The sequence below is a fragment of the Heterodontus francisci genome, chromosome 3 (genome assembly GCF_036365525.1).
Source record: "Heterodontus francisci isolate sHetFra1 chromosome 3, sHetFra1.hap1, whole genome shotgun sequence".
NCBI classification, from domain to species: domain Eukaryota; kingdom Metazoa; phylum Chordata; class Chondrichthyes; order Heterodontiformes; family Heterodontidae; genus Heterodontus; species Heterodontus francisci.
In genome coordinates this window covers 141,969,736-141,985,885 of record NC_090373.1, presented here as the reverse complement: position 1 = coordinate 141,985,885, position 16,150 = coordinate 141,969,736, and positions in this window count along the sequence as shown.

Sequence of the window (16,150 nt, the reverse complement as noted above, 5' to 3'; positions counted from 1 at the left end):
AGGATGAGGAGAACCTAGAGGAGGGGAGAAAGTTACACTTAATGATGGTATGTTTGACTCGAAGTGTTAGACAACACCAAGGTGGCCCTCAGCCTATGTGAGCGGAGTGAGAAGCTTTGCTAAAAATGTCTGATACCCTGCTGGGAGCATGAACCAGCCTTGCCATCTCCAAGTGCTTCTCATCCTTCCTCCCACCAAAGCTGCATCATTTTTCCTGTATCATATTGATGGTGCATGGAAGCAGACCCACATCCACCACCCCCCTTCGCCCCTGCCCCCACCCCCAACCCTACCACCCCCTCCCAACACCACCCAGGTTCAGTCTATGCTCAATTTCCTACCTGAAACCAATGAAACAGTCCACAACACAGTTACATTGATGTAAGAGGGGGTGGAGGAACAGGAAATGTAGGATACTAGGTCAGGAGAAGCCTAAATATTCCCATGAGACCCAGAGGAACATGACAGGAAAATCAAAAAAAGTAAAACGTCTTACCTTTTGGCCTCTTCTGGCCTCAACTTCTCTTCCAGCTAGGTGGACCTGGTGGAAAAGCCACAACAATTTCCCTGCTCAGGCCCACAGTTAGAATAACAGCTGGGCTCCGATGATGTCCTCAATGCCAGATCTGCACATTTAAAGGAAGAGTCCATTGGTTTCCAGTGGCTCTCCCTTTTGCTTGCTCAAAGGAGAAGGTTAAAATCGTAGCCTGCAAGATCCTTGTGGGACACCAGCAGCTGAGTCGCAGGTTTCCACCGAGCAGCCAGGGTTACAATCGCCTTTTTAGTATTTCTTTCGTTGTAAAATGCTGAACAACTGTGCAATACTCCTTCCTCTCGTCAGCATGCCGAAAGGGAGAAGCAGCTAGTTGGAGAAGGATAGGGGCATCAGTATTCTTGTGTTGCTCAGGGGCTGCAGTGAGAAAAGGTCCAAGCAATGGGGAGCTTAGTGAAGGGGCTTCCAGATGTGAGCAGGTAAACACCGGGTGCTGTTGGTGACTGTTGTGAGGGTGCAAGCAGCAGGTGACTGTTTGTTTGTAATAAGGAGAGCTGCTGCCCTGACCTGCTGTGAGTTTTGAAGAAGGGTGCAAATTGTGAGGGGGGTTGGGGGGTGGGGGGGGGTGGGTGGCGTGTCATGGAAAGATGTCAGATATAATCGAGGAGTAGTAGGACAACCTGAATCTTACCCTCACTGTCCTGGTCAAGTTGTTAAACCTCTTTCAGCACTGAATCTAGGACCACGGGGTGATGCTCTGTGTGCTCACTGCTTCTACAATTTCCTTCCAGCATTACTGTTGGGTCTGTTTTGGTACATTTGTACCTTTGTTCCCTGTAGCGATATCTCTATTGCCAGCTCACTCAATATCAGAGCTTCTTGTTTGGACATTTCTGCCTTCGTTGTAAGCAAGTGGAGGAACAGTAGGTCAAAGAGTTTTGCAGAGTGACTTCAGTTATGCAATGCTGGCTCTGCATTCCCAGCAGAAAAGACTCAATATCGATATTGGAGTGCATTGACACCTCCTTCTTTAAAAGGTGCATTCACTCTTTCAATATCGAGGATGTCCGGTGGAAATCCAACCCCCCTCATTGTGTAGGCTGCCCATCATCGGTCCGAACGCATGGACAACCTGCACAATGAAATGCTAATATGCCCAGCCATCAAAAGAAGGGTCCAGGCATTCCAGCTAGAGGATAGGGTGGTCTTGGTATATGGGCTCTGAAACTGTGCTCGGTAACAAATCAATGGAGAAGAATTTCCTTGGTGCCTTGCAGTCTGTAACAGCTGTGAAATTATTCATTTTTATTTTGAACTGATGAAATTGCTCTGGTTGCCCAGTTTTGGATTACTAGGTGTTCTGGACTGTTTCAAAATCAAATAAACTTCAAAATGCATTAAATATTAATTATTTAACAGGACATAATTATGTTGGCAACATATACAATTTCCTTTCATTCAGCAGTATATAGCATAACACTAAGATTATTCGTGACTGAAAAGACCAGGAAGGAAGAGGGTAAATTTAATGATTTAGCACGAACCAGTACAGCTCTGAACCAGGAAGGTATATTGGGAACTTGTGCATAAAGGTTAGTGTGCCGCAAATGGGTTTCCAGCCATTAACCTCCATAGAATGATACAGCAAAGAAGGAGACCTTTCAGCCCATCGAGTCTGTACTAACTCTTTAAAAGAGCTATCCACTTAGTCTCACTCCCCTGCTCTTTCCCCATAGCCCTGCATTTTTTTCCTTTTCCAGTCTATTAATGGATAAAAGTAATAGGAAATGGTGTGTGTAACAAATTGGGTATGTTGATCACACCCAATTTGTCATCAACTTATAGCACATAAGCATTTAAGGGAAATTTAAATAAGCACATGACAGAGAAAGGAATAGAAGGATATGTTCCTAGGGATGGATGAAAAGGGGAGGAGGCTCATGTGGACCATAAATACCAGCATAGACCATTACAGCCGAAAAATCTATTTCGTACTGTGGACTCAATGTAACCGTATGTAAACTCAGTGTAATTTGATTCCCCATCCATTAAAATTTGTATGGAGTGTGCTGACTTCCACTTCCAAATATCGAAGGTCTGCACCAGATCTTGCATTGGGTCAGATACTGCAGTGGTGTCAGACTTCACTGCGCTTCCTGCTACATTCTACTTGTACATAGACCCTTAGACTTGTACAGTCAGATCATTTAAATATTTTCACAATACCCGCTGTCCTGATTGTTTGGTGGGCAGGGGACGTCATTGGCTGGAGTGTCCTCTAAGGGCTGCTCCTGCAGATGAATGTGCCATCAATTTTCTTCTTCACCATTTCTGTTTGTAGCGCGAAGCAAGACTTTTTATTTGCAGATGCTGCTTTGGAGATCTTGCTTCTTGAGTTCCTGGAGCTTAGGAACAGCTTCAAAGCCTTACCAATGTAAGCAAAGCCTGGCTATAGGTGGCAGCATTCGTAAAGGCAGTATCAAGTACATAGAACATGGCAGAGTATGAGGAAGAAACTTTCAGAGCAGAGGAGAGTTGCTAAGATAAGTGTATTGACATTTCGCTTACTTTTGGTATATGGGCTCTGAAACTGTGCTCGGTAACTTTGCTGGTACCAGTACTTCAGAAGTCCCAAAGGCCAAAAAGGGCGGGCCATGCTTCCAGACACTTCTGCAGCGGCTTTCACAGCACACCACACTGGGAAGGGCACTAATCCAGGTGTGCCATCCTGGGAAGGGCACTAGCTCAGGTGCGCCATCCTGGGAAGGGCACTAGCTCAGGTGTGCCATGCTGGGAAGGGCACCAGCTAAGGTGTGCCATGCTGGGAAGGCCACTAGCATAAGTATGCCATATTGGGAAGGGCACAAGCGCAGGCATGCCATGCTGGGAAGGGGCACTAGCACAGGCATGCTATGCTGGAAGGGGCATGAGCACAGGTGGACCATGCTGGGAAGGGCATTAGTGCAGGCGCTCCGTGCATGCACTGGAAGCATCAGGAAAGTTCCTATCATGATGTAATTCAGCTGTTCCACCTGATTTGACACAGTTTCAGAAACGTGGACATGTTAATTACTGTGTTAATCACTTCCAGCTGAATGTGTGATCAGCAGCATGAGGGAACTCCCACTAGCCCACTATTTAAAGATCCAATTTGCAGGTGAGGTGCTTTTTGACTTACTTTGGCTTTGACAATGTTAGTGTATGTCCTGTGGCTTGTTTTGGAGGTCCGTGGGTGAGCTACTACATACATACAGGGAGGTCAGAAGATCTGACAATCCAACTTTACACAGGGTATGGAAGCTGTGCTTGTCGTGCTTCTGGGTCTGCAATATGACCAACAAACAGAGCAGAGGTTGTAGAGAGAGGAAGCTCTGTGAAGAGGGAGGAAGAAGAGGGCTTTCTACAGAATGCGTTACCCATGATGGGTTTTTTGAGAGCACTTTTACCTCCACCTAACCTCGGAGCAATGCCTGAGGTGACTCAGGTTCAACAAGGAGGTGGCCACTGAACTTAGCCACATCCTTCCAAAGGACCTGCAGCTTTGCACCAGGGTGAGGATAGCATTGCCATTGGCTGTATAGGTCACAGTGGCATTGTACTTCAATGCACCCAGATCTTGCCAGGTGGGAATGGGCAACATATCCAACATCTCCCAGTACGCTGTCCATCAATGCATCTGGGAGGTGATGGAGGCCATCTATGCCAGGAGAGGCAAATACATTATTTTCTCCCTCAACAGGGAGAAGCATAATGAGAGGGCACTTGGTTTAGCCAGGAAAGTGGGATTCCCAATGGTACAGGGCAGCATTGACTGCATGCACATGGCTCTGTGGGCACCCCATGTCAATGGGGAAAGCACAGGAACTGCAAGAGCTACCACTCAATTAATGTGCAGTTGGTATGCGACCAAGCACAGTACATCACATTAGTGAGTGCCCTCTATCCTGGCAGCAGCTACAATGCCTTCATTCTGAGGCAGTCTGCCATTCTCTTCATGCCTCCACAAAGAACTAGGGTGTTGGCTGCTTGGGGACAAAGACCACACATGGCTCATGATTCCTGTCACCACCTGATCACGTGAGGACAATGTGCCTATAATGAGAGCCATGAAACCACCAGGAACATTTTGGAGCAGACCATCGGTGTACTGAAGCTATGCTTCTAATGTCTAGACTGCTTGAGGGGGGTGGGGGGGGAGGCGGTTAGCCCTCCAGTACATGCTGGAGTGGGTGTTCAACTTTGTGGTAATCTGCTGCATCCTGAGGGTGCAGCCATTGCCACCAAGAATCTGGAGGCCACCTTGGGAGGAGGAGGGGGAAGTGGGGCAGGGGGAGGAGGGTTGGTGGGGGGCATCTTGAACCCTTTTGCACCAGATGAACTGTCCGAGAGCACTTGCGCTGACTCCAGTTTCAACAGGACAGCTTCCATTTACCATCATGGATTCACTATCTGAGATGCTTCATCGCAGCGTCTCCTTGGCTAACATCCTACAATAAAAGCCACCAACAAAAACCTTTTCATCAACATCTTTATCCAACAACACATACAACTATCTGGACAAAACTGAACTATGCACCCCTGTGCATTCCCTTAGGTGTGTCTTGCAGGTGCCTTTGCCTGTCCTAGTGCTCCTACACAGTCCTACCCCTGTGGCTGCAGCATGGCTGGTTGAAGGCTGCTTACTTTCAATAGGGGAGACTGCAGATGGCCTTGCAGGACACCGTTGAGCAGTTCTGGACCTTGAGGGCCCAGATTCGGACTGCACCACCTCAGTATCAGCAGGAGCAGTCTGGGCTGGCTGGCTGATCGGTGATGGCAAGGACATTGGCAAAGTGACAGTGGTGGGAGAATGAATTCTATCATTCTGAGAGAGGACAGAAGGATTGTGCACCACAGAGCCATTGTCACCCTGACAGGACAGCACCTCAACAATACTGGTAATCTGCTGGAGGACAGATTGCTCAGCTAGTGGGAGAGCCTACATGCTCCTTTGATCCGCAGCCATGATTGCATAGCAGCAGCCAGGCATCTCATAACATCTGTCTGAGCTTCCACTGCAGCACTGAGATGTTGTGTGGCTTCTATCTGTAATGGAATGGAAGCTGAAACAATGGTCACCAGACGATCCATCACAGCTGGCTGCAGTCATGGAGATTGTCAGCACTTCCACGGTTGAAAGGCCGGTCACCAAGCTCTGTGCAATGCCCTGTGTCAATTTGGAGCCAAACTCTTTTGTGTTCGTTGACCGTGACAGGAGGCTGTCTGACAGGCCTACCAATGCACCAAGCATTTTGGTGTGCCTGTTCATTAGCGTTCTCCTGTATGCTGCCCCATTGAAGTCCTCATCCGAGTCACCACTAACAGAATTTGTCCGTGATCTCAGCCTCCAGGGAGCTGCAGCCCACTCATGTCCAATAACTCACCACATGCAGGTCCCAACTCTGTATTAACCTCTAAAGTTTGCATAGTGCCTGTATCTGAGTTGGTGACTGTGAGTGTCAGATTAAGTGATGGTGCTTCTTCCATGGAGGTCTGGTGTTGTTCTATCTCTTCCACCTGAGGCTGCCGTGGCTGATCAGGTGGCAGTTCTTGGGCATCTTGAAAGCATAAAATCAGAAGGGGAGGTTTGGGGTGAGGGAAGATGGGTGGAGTGTAAAGCAAGAGGTTCATAGTCACACCATCTGCAGCTTGAATTTCATGCCAGAAAGCAGGATGAGGCTGGGGTTGGAGGTCAGAAGGGGCAGAAGGCAGGAATATAGCATTATCCTGGATGCTCCACTGATGCTTTGGGCTCTGTCACAGCCAGTTCCATGATGTGCAGCACCACCTCCTTGGTCAAAAAGTGACTTACCACCCAGCACGCAAAAATAGTCAAGACAGGAAAGTGGTGGAAAAGACTAATATTTATGTGACATAATTAAACGACAGAAACTTATCAACACAACATTTTCTCAGATACTCTTGTGCAACTACAAAACCTTACTCTTCCTTTTCCTGCCACTCCTGCATGTTCCAACCCCTGTGACTTCAGCAGAGCTATAGGCAGGATGTTGACATCCCTGCTCTGACTGTTGAGGTGCTCTTGGCTGATGATCTCTGAGTTTTGGAGCCTTTGAAGGCCCCACCAGAGACTTCTCCACCTGCACCTGTGGAGAGGCAGGTTCGGTCATTGGGATGTCATGCAGACGCCCATCTGCCAAGAATGAGACATATTAATTTTGTCATTTGAACATTGATTTTAAAGTATTGCTGGAGTGAAGAAAGGACTTGTTAAAGAATCACCAGAAACTTAACTGTAAAAACATTTGCATACTAACAGACAGTGCTTGGAAGGACAAAGGGCTACTCCCTGCTCCAATTAAACCCACAATGGACTTTGAGCACCAGACATTGAAGGTAAGGGAGCTTACATTCCAGAATGACTGCTAAGATGGCCGAATCCACAAGCAGACATGGTCAGATCAGCTAGTCACATGACCAACCTCCTTGGCAAACTGGGTTTTTCAGAATTGTACTAAGATTTTGAACTCAGAAAGACTGTTTGCTCCTGGACTGAGAAGACCTCTCCTGTCTGTTCCCATTTCTTTCTCACAAGCCTCTGGACCCACTGAAGACACATGAACCTTAAGAGAGAAAAGTCTCCGACATCGAACAAGGTTTAAGAAGAACACTGGGCCCCAGTGAAAAGCAAGACCTACCTACAATTAAGGACTATACAGTGAGCTCGAAGAACAGTAATCAAAACCATCTTCAGATATTGCCTCAAACTTTTCCACTTTATTTCTTCTGCTCTTTTCTGTCTCTATCTGCATGCTAGCATGGCCGCGTCGCATATCCATAGGCATTAACCAAATTACAGTTTAAGTTTAATAAAGCTCAACCTTTCTTCTTTAAGCCTAAGAAAACCTGTTTGGCTGGTTTCTTTGCCTTACAATTGGAAAGCAGTGAACAAGGATTCAGCAAGGGGAAACTAAAAACATATTGTGTTTAAAATTAAACCCTGTTATGGTAAGACCAGGTGAAGGCAGAGAGGGAACCCCGAGACCCCTTTCTTACCTGGTCGTAACAGGGACATGAGGCAGTGTGTTGGATGCTGATGGTGGGGGGTGGGGAATGGAGAGCAGCAAGTGAGAAGTGGAAGCACTTTGAGTAGTTCCATGTCCCCATTCGTCATCTCTGCCTCATGAACCAGCCACACCTCACTGCTACCACTGTGCTGGAGGGTACTTTGGTGCAGATCAGTGGATTACTGTAAGGCCAAGGCCAAGATATCTGTCATTCCATTTAAGGTGGCAGCCATATTGGCATCCGGACTCTGCATGACGGTGGTCAAGGCATGCATACACTCATTTGATTGCAGCATTTTGTGTCCCATGGCGCTGGCCACTCTATCCATGGGAGAAATGGAAGAACACAGCATCAACCCACTCATGTTTGAAACAGAAACATAGAAAATAGAAGCAGGAGTAGGCCATTCAGCCCTTTGATCCTGCTCTGCCATTCATTATGATCATGGCTGATCATCCAACTCAGTAACATGTTCTCGCTTTCGCCCCATACCCTTTAATCCCTTTAGACCCAAGAGCTGTATCTAACTCCTTCTTGAAAACATACAATGTTTTGGCCTCAACTGCTTTCTGTGGTAAAAAATTCCACAGGTTCACCACTCTCTGCGTGAAGAAATTTCTCCTCATCTCAGTCCTGAAAGGTTTACCCCGTATCCTGAGACTATGACCCCTGGTTCTGGGGTTCCTCACCATCGGGAACATCCTTCCTGCATCTACCCTGTCAAGTCCTGTTAGAATTTTATAGGTTTCTATGAGATCCCCCCTCACTCTTCTGAACTCCAACGAATATAATCCCAACCGACTCAATCTCTCCTCATACGTCAGTCCCGCCATCCCAGGAATCAGTCTGGTAAGCCTTCGCTGCACTCCCTCTATAGCAAGAATATCCTTCCTCAGATAAGGAGATCAAAACTGTCCAGGTGTGGCCTCACCAAGGCCCTGTATAATTGTAGCAAGGCATCCCTGCTCCTGTATTTGAATCCTCTCGCTACGAAGGCCAACATACCATTTGCCTTTTTTACTGTCTGTTGCACCTGCATGCTTACTTCAGCGACTGCCATTTTACTTTTGCGCCAGACAGGGATAAACAATTATTGCAGTTCATCCATGCGCTCTTTAAATGTTTGCCATTGCCTATCCACCGTCATCCCTTTAAGTAACATTTCCCAATCCGTCATTGCCAACTCGCGCCTCATACCTTCGCAGTTTCCTTTACGAAGATTCAGGACCCTAGTCTCCGAATCAACTACGCCACTCTCCATCTTGATGAAGAATTCTCTCATATTATGGTCGCTCATCCCCAAGGGATCTCGCACCACTAGATTGTCAATTATTCCTCTCTCATTACACAATACCCAGTCTTGGATGGCCTGTTCTTCAGTTGGTTCCTCAACGTATTGGTCCAGAAAACCATCCCATATACACTCCAAGAATTCCTCCTCTATCGTATTATGACAAATTTGATTTGCCCAATCTATATGCAGATTAAAGTCACCCATAATTACAGATGTTCCTTTATTGCATGCATCTCTAATTTCCTGTTTAATGCCATTCCGAACATCACCACTACAGTTTGGGGGTTTATATACAATCCCCACTAACATTTTTTGCCTCATAGTGTTTCTCAGCTCTACCCATACAGATTCCACATTGTCAGAGCTAATATCTTTGTTCATTATTTTGTTAATTTCCTCTTTAACCAGCAATGCAACTCCACCGCCTTTTGCTTTTTGTCTGTCCTTCCTGTTTGGGATAGATTCCTCCATTCTCTCAACAATCACAGTGAGAGTGCTTGGAAAGCCTATCAGCACATTACACATTAGCTGCTGCTGCTCAATGATTCTCCTTTCCATTGACAACCCGCGGCATATAGCATCAGTGTCCAGATGAGTAGAGCTGGGAGAGAGATGCACTCTCCAACACGGACTCACCGCTGTTGTCCCTGTCGCCACCATCTGCTTTTACCTATTTATGAAGTGTGAGCCACCAGGTAAAAACGCAACTATCTTGGATAGGTTTGACTTAATTAGGAATAGCCAGCATGGATTTGTAAAAAGCAGATCATACTTCACGAATCTAACTGAATTATTTTGATGACGTTACAGAGAAGGTTGATGAAGGGAATGTGGTGGATGTTGTCTATTAGGATTTTAAGAAAGTGATTGTTAAGGTACCACATAAAAATCTTGTTAACAAAATTGAGGCTCATGGAATAGGAGGGTCAGTGCCCAATTGGATAAAAAATTAGCTTAAGGACAGAAAACAGCTAGTCATAGTAAATGGTTGTTTTTCAGACTGGAGGATGATAAACAATGGTGTTCCCCAAGGGTCAGTGCTGGAACCACTGCTTTTTTGCTATATATGATTGGATATTGAAATACACAGTAAAACTCCAGTCATAGATAGGTTAGCAGAATGGGCAGACAGGTAGCAGATGGAATTTAATACTGACAAGTGTGAGGTGATGTAATTTGGCAGAAGGAATTGGGAGAGGCAATGTTTACTTAAGGACACAGTTCTAAAGAGTGTGCAGGAGAGACCTGGGGGTGGATGTACGTTGATCTTTGAAGGTGGCAGGACATATCTGAGACAGTGGTTAGAAAAGCATATGGATTTTGGGCTTCATAAATAGAGGCATTGAGTACAAAAGTAGAGAAGTTATGCTGAACTTTTATAAAGCTCTGGTTAGGCTCCAACTGGAGTATTGTGTCCAATTCTGGTCAGCACACTTTAGGAAGGATGTGAGGGTCCTTAAGAGGGTGAGAGGATATTTACCAGAATGGTTCCATGGATGGGGGATTTTAGTTACAAGGTTAGATTGGAAAAGTTGGATTTGTTCTCCTTAGAACAAAGGAGATTGAGGAAACATTTAATAGAAATGTGAAAGATTATAGCAGGCATAGATAAGTTAGACAAGAAAAAACTGTTCCCATTAACTGATGGTACAAAGACTAGGAGACACACATTGAAGGTTTTGGGTAAGAGATGCAGGGGGAATGTGAGGTAGAACTTTTTTACACAGTGAGTGGTAATGACCTGGAACCTGCTACCCACAAGGGTGGTGGAAGCAGAGACAATCAAGGACTTCAAAAGGAAATTGGATGGGCACTTGAAGGACCCCTTTAAATTTTTTTGCGTGGTCACTTAAAGTGGCCAAATTGTGTGAGGCCTGAACAGGAACTTTAGGGTTGCCATGCAGCCAAGTGGCACACAGCTTAGAGGGAGCGTTGGTGAAGAACCCATCGGAGATAAAAGACTTGCATTAGTGCTGGCAAGATAAGAGCATGTTGCAAGTAATCATTATGAAAATGATCATATTTTACTCACTGTTGAAAGAAAACCAACATGATTGAGTGCTGTATGAAATGTGGGTGGCTTTTATTTAATAGTAGGAACATAGGAAATAGCAGCAGGAGTAGGCCATTCAGCCCATCAAGCCTGCTCCGCCATTCAATTAGATCATGGCTGATCATCTACCTCAATACCACTTTCCTGCGCTATCCCCATATCCCTTGATGCCATTAGTATTCAGATATCTATCAATTTCTGTCTTGAGCATAATAATTGAGCTTCCACAGATTCACCACCCTCTGACTAAAGAAATTCCTCCTCATCTCAGTTTTAAATGGCCTACCCCTTATTCTGAGACTGTGTCCCCTGGTTCTAGACTGACCAACCAGAGGAAACATGCTATCCACATCTACCCTGTCACGCCCTGTAAGAATTGTCTAAGTTTCAATGAGACCACCTTTCATTCTTCGAATCTCTGGAGAATACAGGCTCATTTTCTGCAATCTCTCCTCATAAGACAACCCTGCCATCCCAGGGATTAGTCTGGTGAACCTCCATTGCACTCCCTCTATGGCAAGTATATCCTTCCTTAGATGAGGAGACCAAAACTGTGCACAATACTCCAGGTACGGTTTCACCAAGATGTTGTATGATTGCCATTAAGAGTGATGTCCCTTAAAAAGCTTAGTATGCTAATGAGCTAATGCAGTCATGTGACTCGGTGCCTGCTTGTGAAAGTACATTATATAACAGTTCAAATTTGACATTACATAAAGTGCAATACAGATCAGTTTCTTTCAATATGAAGTGCCTCACTACACTTGCCACTACAGGTTATAATTACAATGTACATTTACATTTCATGTCACACATTCTCTGGTGCATACAGCCCAAGGGGTTTTATGCAGGTTCCAGCCCCTCCGTATACTATGGCGGGAGGGCCTTACACAGTGGCTTTTCCCCACTGAGCCTTTGTGGTGGCTGCCCCAAGCTTTAGTGCGTCCCTCAACACGTGGTCCTGGACCTTGGAATGTGTTAGTCTGCAACATTCAGTTGTTGACAGCTCTTTGCACTGGAAGACCAGCAAGTTGAGCATCTTTCACCAAGTTGATGGTCCTGTAGCAGCAGTTGATGTTTATCTCAGTGTGCGTCACTGGGAACAGCCTGTACAGCACAGAGTCCTGCGTTACAGAGCTGCTCAGGATGACTGCATCTCTTTCCAGACCTGCTTTGCCAAGGCACATTCCAGAAAGAGGTGGACAATGGTCTTTTCCCCATCACAGCCTCCTCAAGGTCAACACGGTGAGACAGTGAGACTCCGGGAGTGCAGGAAAGATCTGACGGAGAGAGCCCTTCTCACCACCAGCCAAGCTACATTTTGGTTATTGTTTGAAAGTTCTGGCGATTAAGTATTCTGCAAATGAGTTTGACAGTCTGCTTGGGGAACCATCCAACAGAATCCACTATCTCCTTTTCCTGAGGGCCTTGAGGACATTACATGTGGAATACAGCCTGATGGATTTGTGGTCAAAGGTGTTTTCCTGTACAAACTTTTCCACGAGGGACGTGGCATGGTCCAACTGAATGGAGCGTCCCTCAGCAACATAACCAGACCCATACTTTGCAACACTGGGAACGGATTGAACTGAAGAAGCAACAAGGAAAGTTCCACAGACTTTTTTTTTTATTTCCAAAATATACTTCATTCATAAAATTCTGTAAAAATTACATTGCCAAACAGTTTCAAACAGGGCAGCACAGTGGCGCAGTGGTTAGCACCGCAGCCTCACAGCTCCAGCGACCCGAGTTCAATTCTGGGTACTGCCTGTGTGGAGTTTGCAAGTTCTCCCTGTGTCTGCGTGTGTTTTCCCCGGGTGCTCCGGTTTCCTCCCACAAGCCAAAAGACTTGCAGGTTGGTAGGTAAATTGGCCATTATAAATTGCCCCTAGTATAGGTAGGTGGTAGGGAAATATAGGGACAGGTGGGGATGTGATAGGAATATGGGATTAGTGTAGGATTAGTATAAATGGGTGGTTGATGGTCGGCACAGACTCGGTGGGCCGAAGGGCCTGTTTCAGTGCTGTATCTCTAAACTAAACTAAACTAGCACCAAAAAATACAAACATTGCAAGGCAGATCAGTTTCCTTCAATACTATCATGAGTTTCTTCACAACCCTTCCATTTCACTATTGTCATGCCAATTACAGTTTTACATTTACAGCAAATGAAAATATTAACGATACAGTTCGAGGGGTTTCCCATGGATCCAGCCCCTCAGTTCAGCTTGGTGGGGGGACCTTACACTGTGGTCTTTCCCCATTGAGCCTTTGCTGCGGCTGCCCCAAGCTTTAGTGCGTCCCTCAGTAGTCCTGGACCTTGGAATGTGCCAGTCTGCAACATTCGGTGGTGGACAACTCTTTGCGCTGGAAGACCAGCAAGTTTCGGGCAGACCAAAGGGCGTCTTTCACCGAATTGATAGTCCTCCAGCAGCAGTTGATGTTTGTCTCGGTGTGCGTCCCTGGGACAATATACAAATATATTCTGTAGAGCCCCCTGCACCCAGCTCAAGATTCCTTGGTTTGGAACATCCTGCCAGGCAAACACAATCTAGTCCCTCTGATCCTTTAGCCGATACCCCTCTTGCCATATTCGTCTTTTCAAATTGCTTAACACAGCAAAACATTAAGTGCTAATTAACAATAAAACCATTTTAATTGCTCTCTAGGAATTAAAAAAATTATACAGCAAGTGGTTTATTAACTACAGTAATTGGATCCTTCTGAATATTTTACATTTGTGATTCATGGGGCTTTATCCAAGGGAGTGAAGGTAGGAATCTTTATTATGACTTGTTTCAAGGTCATCAAGGAGAAATAGCTCAGTTAGTTCCTGTTGTTGCACATTGGTTGGAGAATTCAATTATTGCTCTTGACTATAATTCATCTAGTTCTCCATAATGATTCTTAGGCCTCATGTGTCACTCTTCTCCTCGGTGCGAGGGTGGTGGAAAGTTAATACCCATATACGCAGTAATTAGTGCTGCATAAATTATTTGTTCCCTAATATTTGCATGGTTCTTCCCTAGAGCCCAACTGAGGTTGTAAACTTCTTTCATGGAGAATTATGGGCACAAGCCGAAGCTGAATTACCATTGCCATTAAAATCTGCACATTGTATTGCAATTCCAGTGAGTTTACCAATAGCCTAGAATTCGCTGCAACTTGAATATGTAAACCATCAAGTAAACATCTTAAAACATATTGATGATAAATGCCATGAATTAGGCTGTTGTGCTGCCTGATCCTCTGGTGGTGAATTCATGCCAAAATTTGCTGGCAAACTGCATAGAATGAGTTGCAACGTGCACAGTGGTGAGTCTAAAGTGGGGCAGCTAAAGTCCAATACACATCCAAGCTGCCTGGACCAGACATAGGGCCGAACATGTTATTTAACACCTGGATAAAAGTAAATGAGCTCAACAATTATTGCAGGTTCCCCAGATTGAAAATCTTTATAACTTTTGTTACGAAAGTGCTTCCATTTTTTAAATATTTATATTTTTTTGAGGACTTGTGTTAAAACTGAAAAGCTCACCGAAAGGACACTTGAGATGTTGTTTGAAAACCACCTGTGCTGGAAGTCATGTGTTTTGGGCTCAATAAAGAACAGAACTCTTGGTGACCTGGGGAAGATATTTACAGAGAAGCCACATGTCAAGGTTTATGGAAGTCAGGAGGTCGACTCTCTGTTTGGGGTTTGGAAATTGTTTTCAGTTTAGTTGGGGTGTGAACTGTTTGAAGACAGTTGGTGTTTTCCTGTGAAGGAAAACAAAACCACCCAGCTCACCACCTTCTCTGCATCTTTGAAGAAATCCTGCAAAGATGCAGTGTGAGAGAGCTAAAATCGCTGGTGCTGCATAGCTCCTGAGAAGCTGAGAAAAATCCTGCGATTCAAATGTGCACTGGCGGAAAAACCCTGATGCCACATTTCTCCTGGAAAGCCTACTACAATAATTCTTGACATCTCCAGAACAGACTGTTTCTGAAATAATCCCAGTGACCCGTCTCCGTATACCCGACGCCAGATCAAAAAAGGGACAACTGACTTCCTTCCATATCATCTTTTTTTCTTCAAGAATTAGCAAATATTTGGCCAAAGTAGTCTTTTTTTTTTGTAACAGACTGCTGCAGAGAGAATTTCTGTATTTTTTCCAGTGTGTGTGTGAGTATAATTGGGGAATTTAAAAAGGGAAATTTCATATTTCAATCTATGTGTTAATGCTTTGCTTCATTACTGGTTAAGTCTTGTTTTGTAATTAACTGAAAATTTTGTTGTTTATTAAAGAAACCTGGTTGGTGTATTTTATTCTGGGGTTTAAAAAATAGAGTATATGATTGGCTGTACCAGTAACCGGATAGACATTTAAATATATGTTGTGACCTGTGGAGAAGTGGAACTAGAAAAGACAGTGTACTCCTCCTACCTCGGTCGTAACACTTTACCTGACCTGATTATAAATAGAGATAGCTTTGTTTTCTTATTTTGTAATTAATGCTTGTTGCTTATAATTAAGAGGGTGCAGAAACAAGGGCTGTTCATTATTGTTGCATATCCCAGTGTCTAGTTAATTTCATTTCTTACAGCCTCGCTTGTCAGTAAGTGAATTGCATTTATTTTCCACATTCAGAACCCATTCTGTACAACTCCAATTCCAATGATGGAGTTCAGTGCAAGTGGCAATCAATCTATCTTTCTTTTCAATGGCCTGTTTTCAATTAATTTTCCTTCACTTTTCTTCTAAGAACTATTATTGGCCTGTGGTTTATTGTTAAGTGGAATGGATTGAAGATCCTGCAGCTGATGCACATCTTGACGTAATTATTCTCGGAACCAAATGCCAGGGATATGTGGCTAACCCTGAATTTTATGGAACTGACACTTGGGCGAGATCTTGCTGGAAGGGGGATTCCTGTAGTGTCTGCCCTTACTTAGGTGTTTACCTTCAATTTGAATTCTTTTTTTGCTGTAACTTGCTGAAAATGTGAATTTATGATGGAGGGATGAGGGCATCTATGAATGGTGGGATCAACTGTATTTGTCCTTAACTGATGAGATTTAAGAATTGATAAGGAAACAGAGGAATGAGTTCTGATTGCCCAAGGGTCTCAGTGTAATTTTCCAGGGTATTTTGTTCCTTATTGGCCCTGGGATTTTGACTCTACCATATGATTATATGGCTGTGGGTGGGGTGGGGGAGTGTGTAGAGGGGGGGAGGAGCCAGGGGGTGGAAGTGTTTAG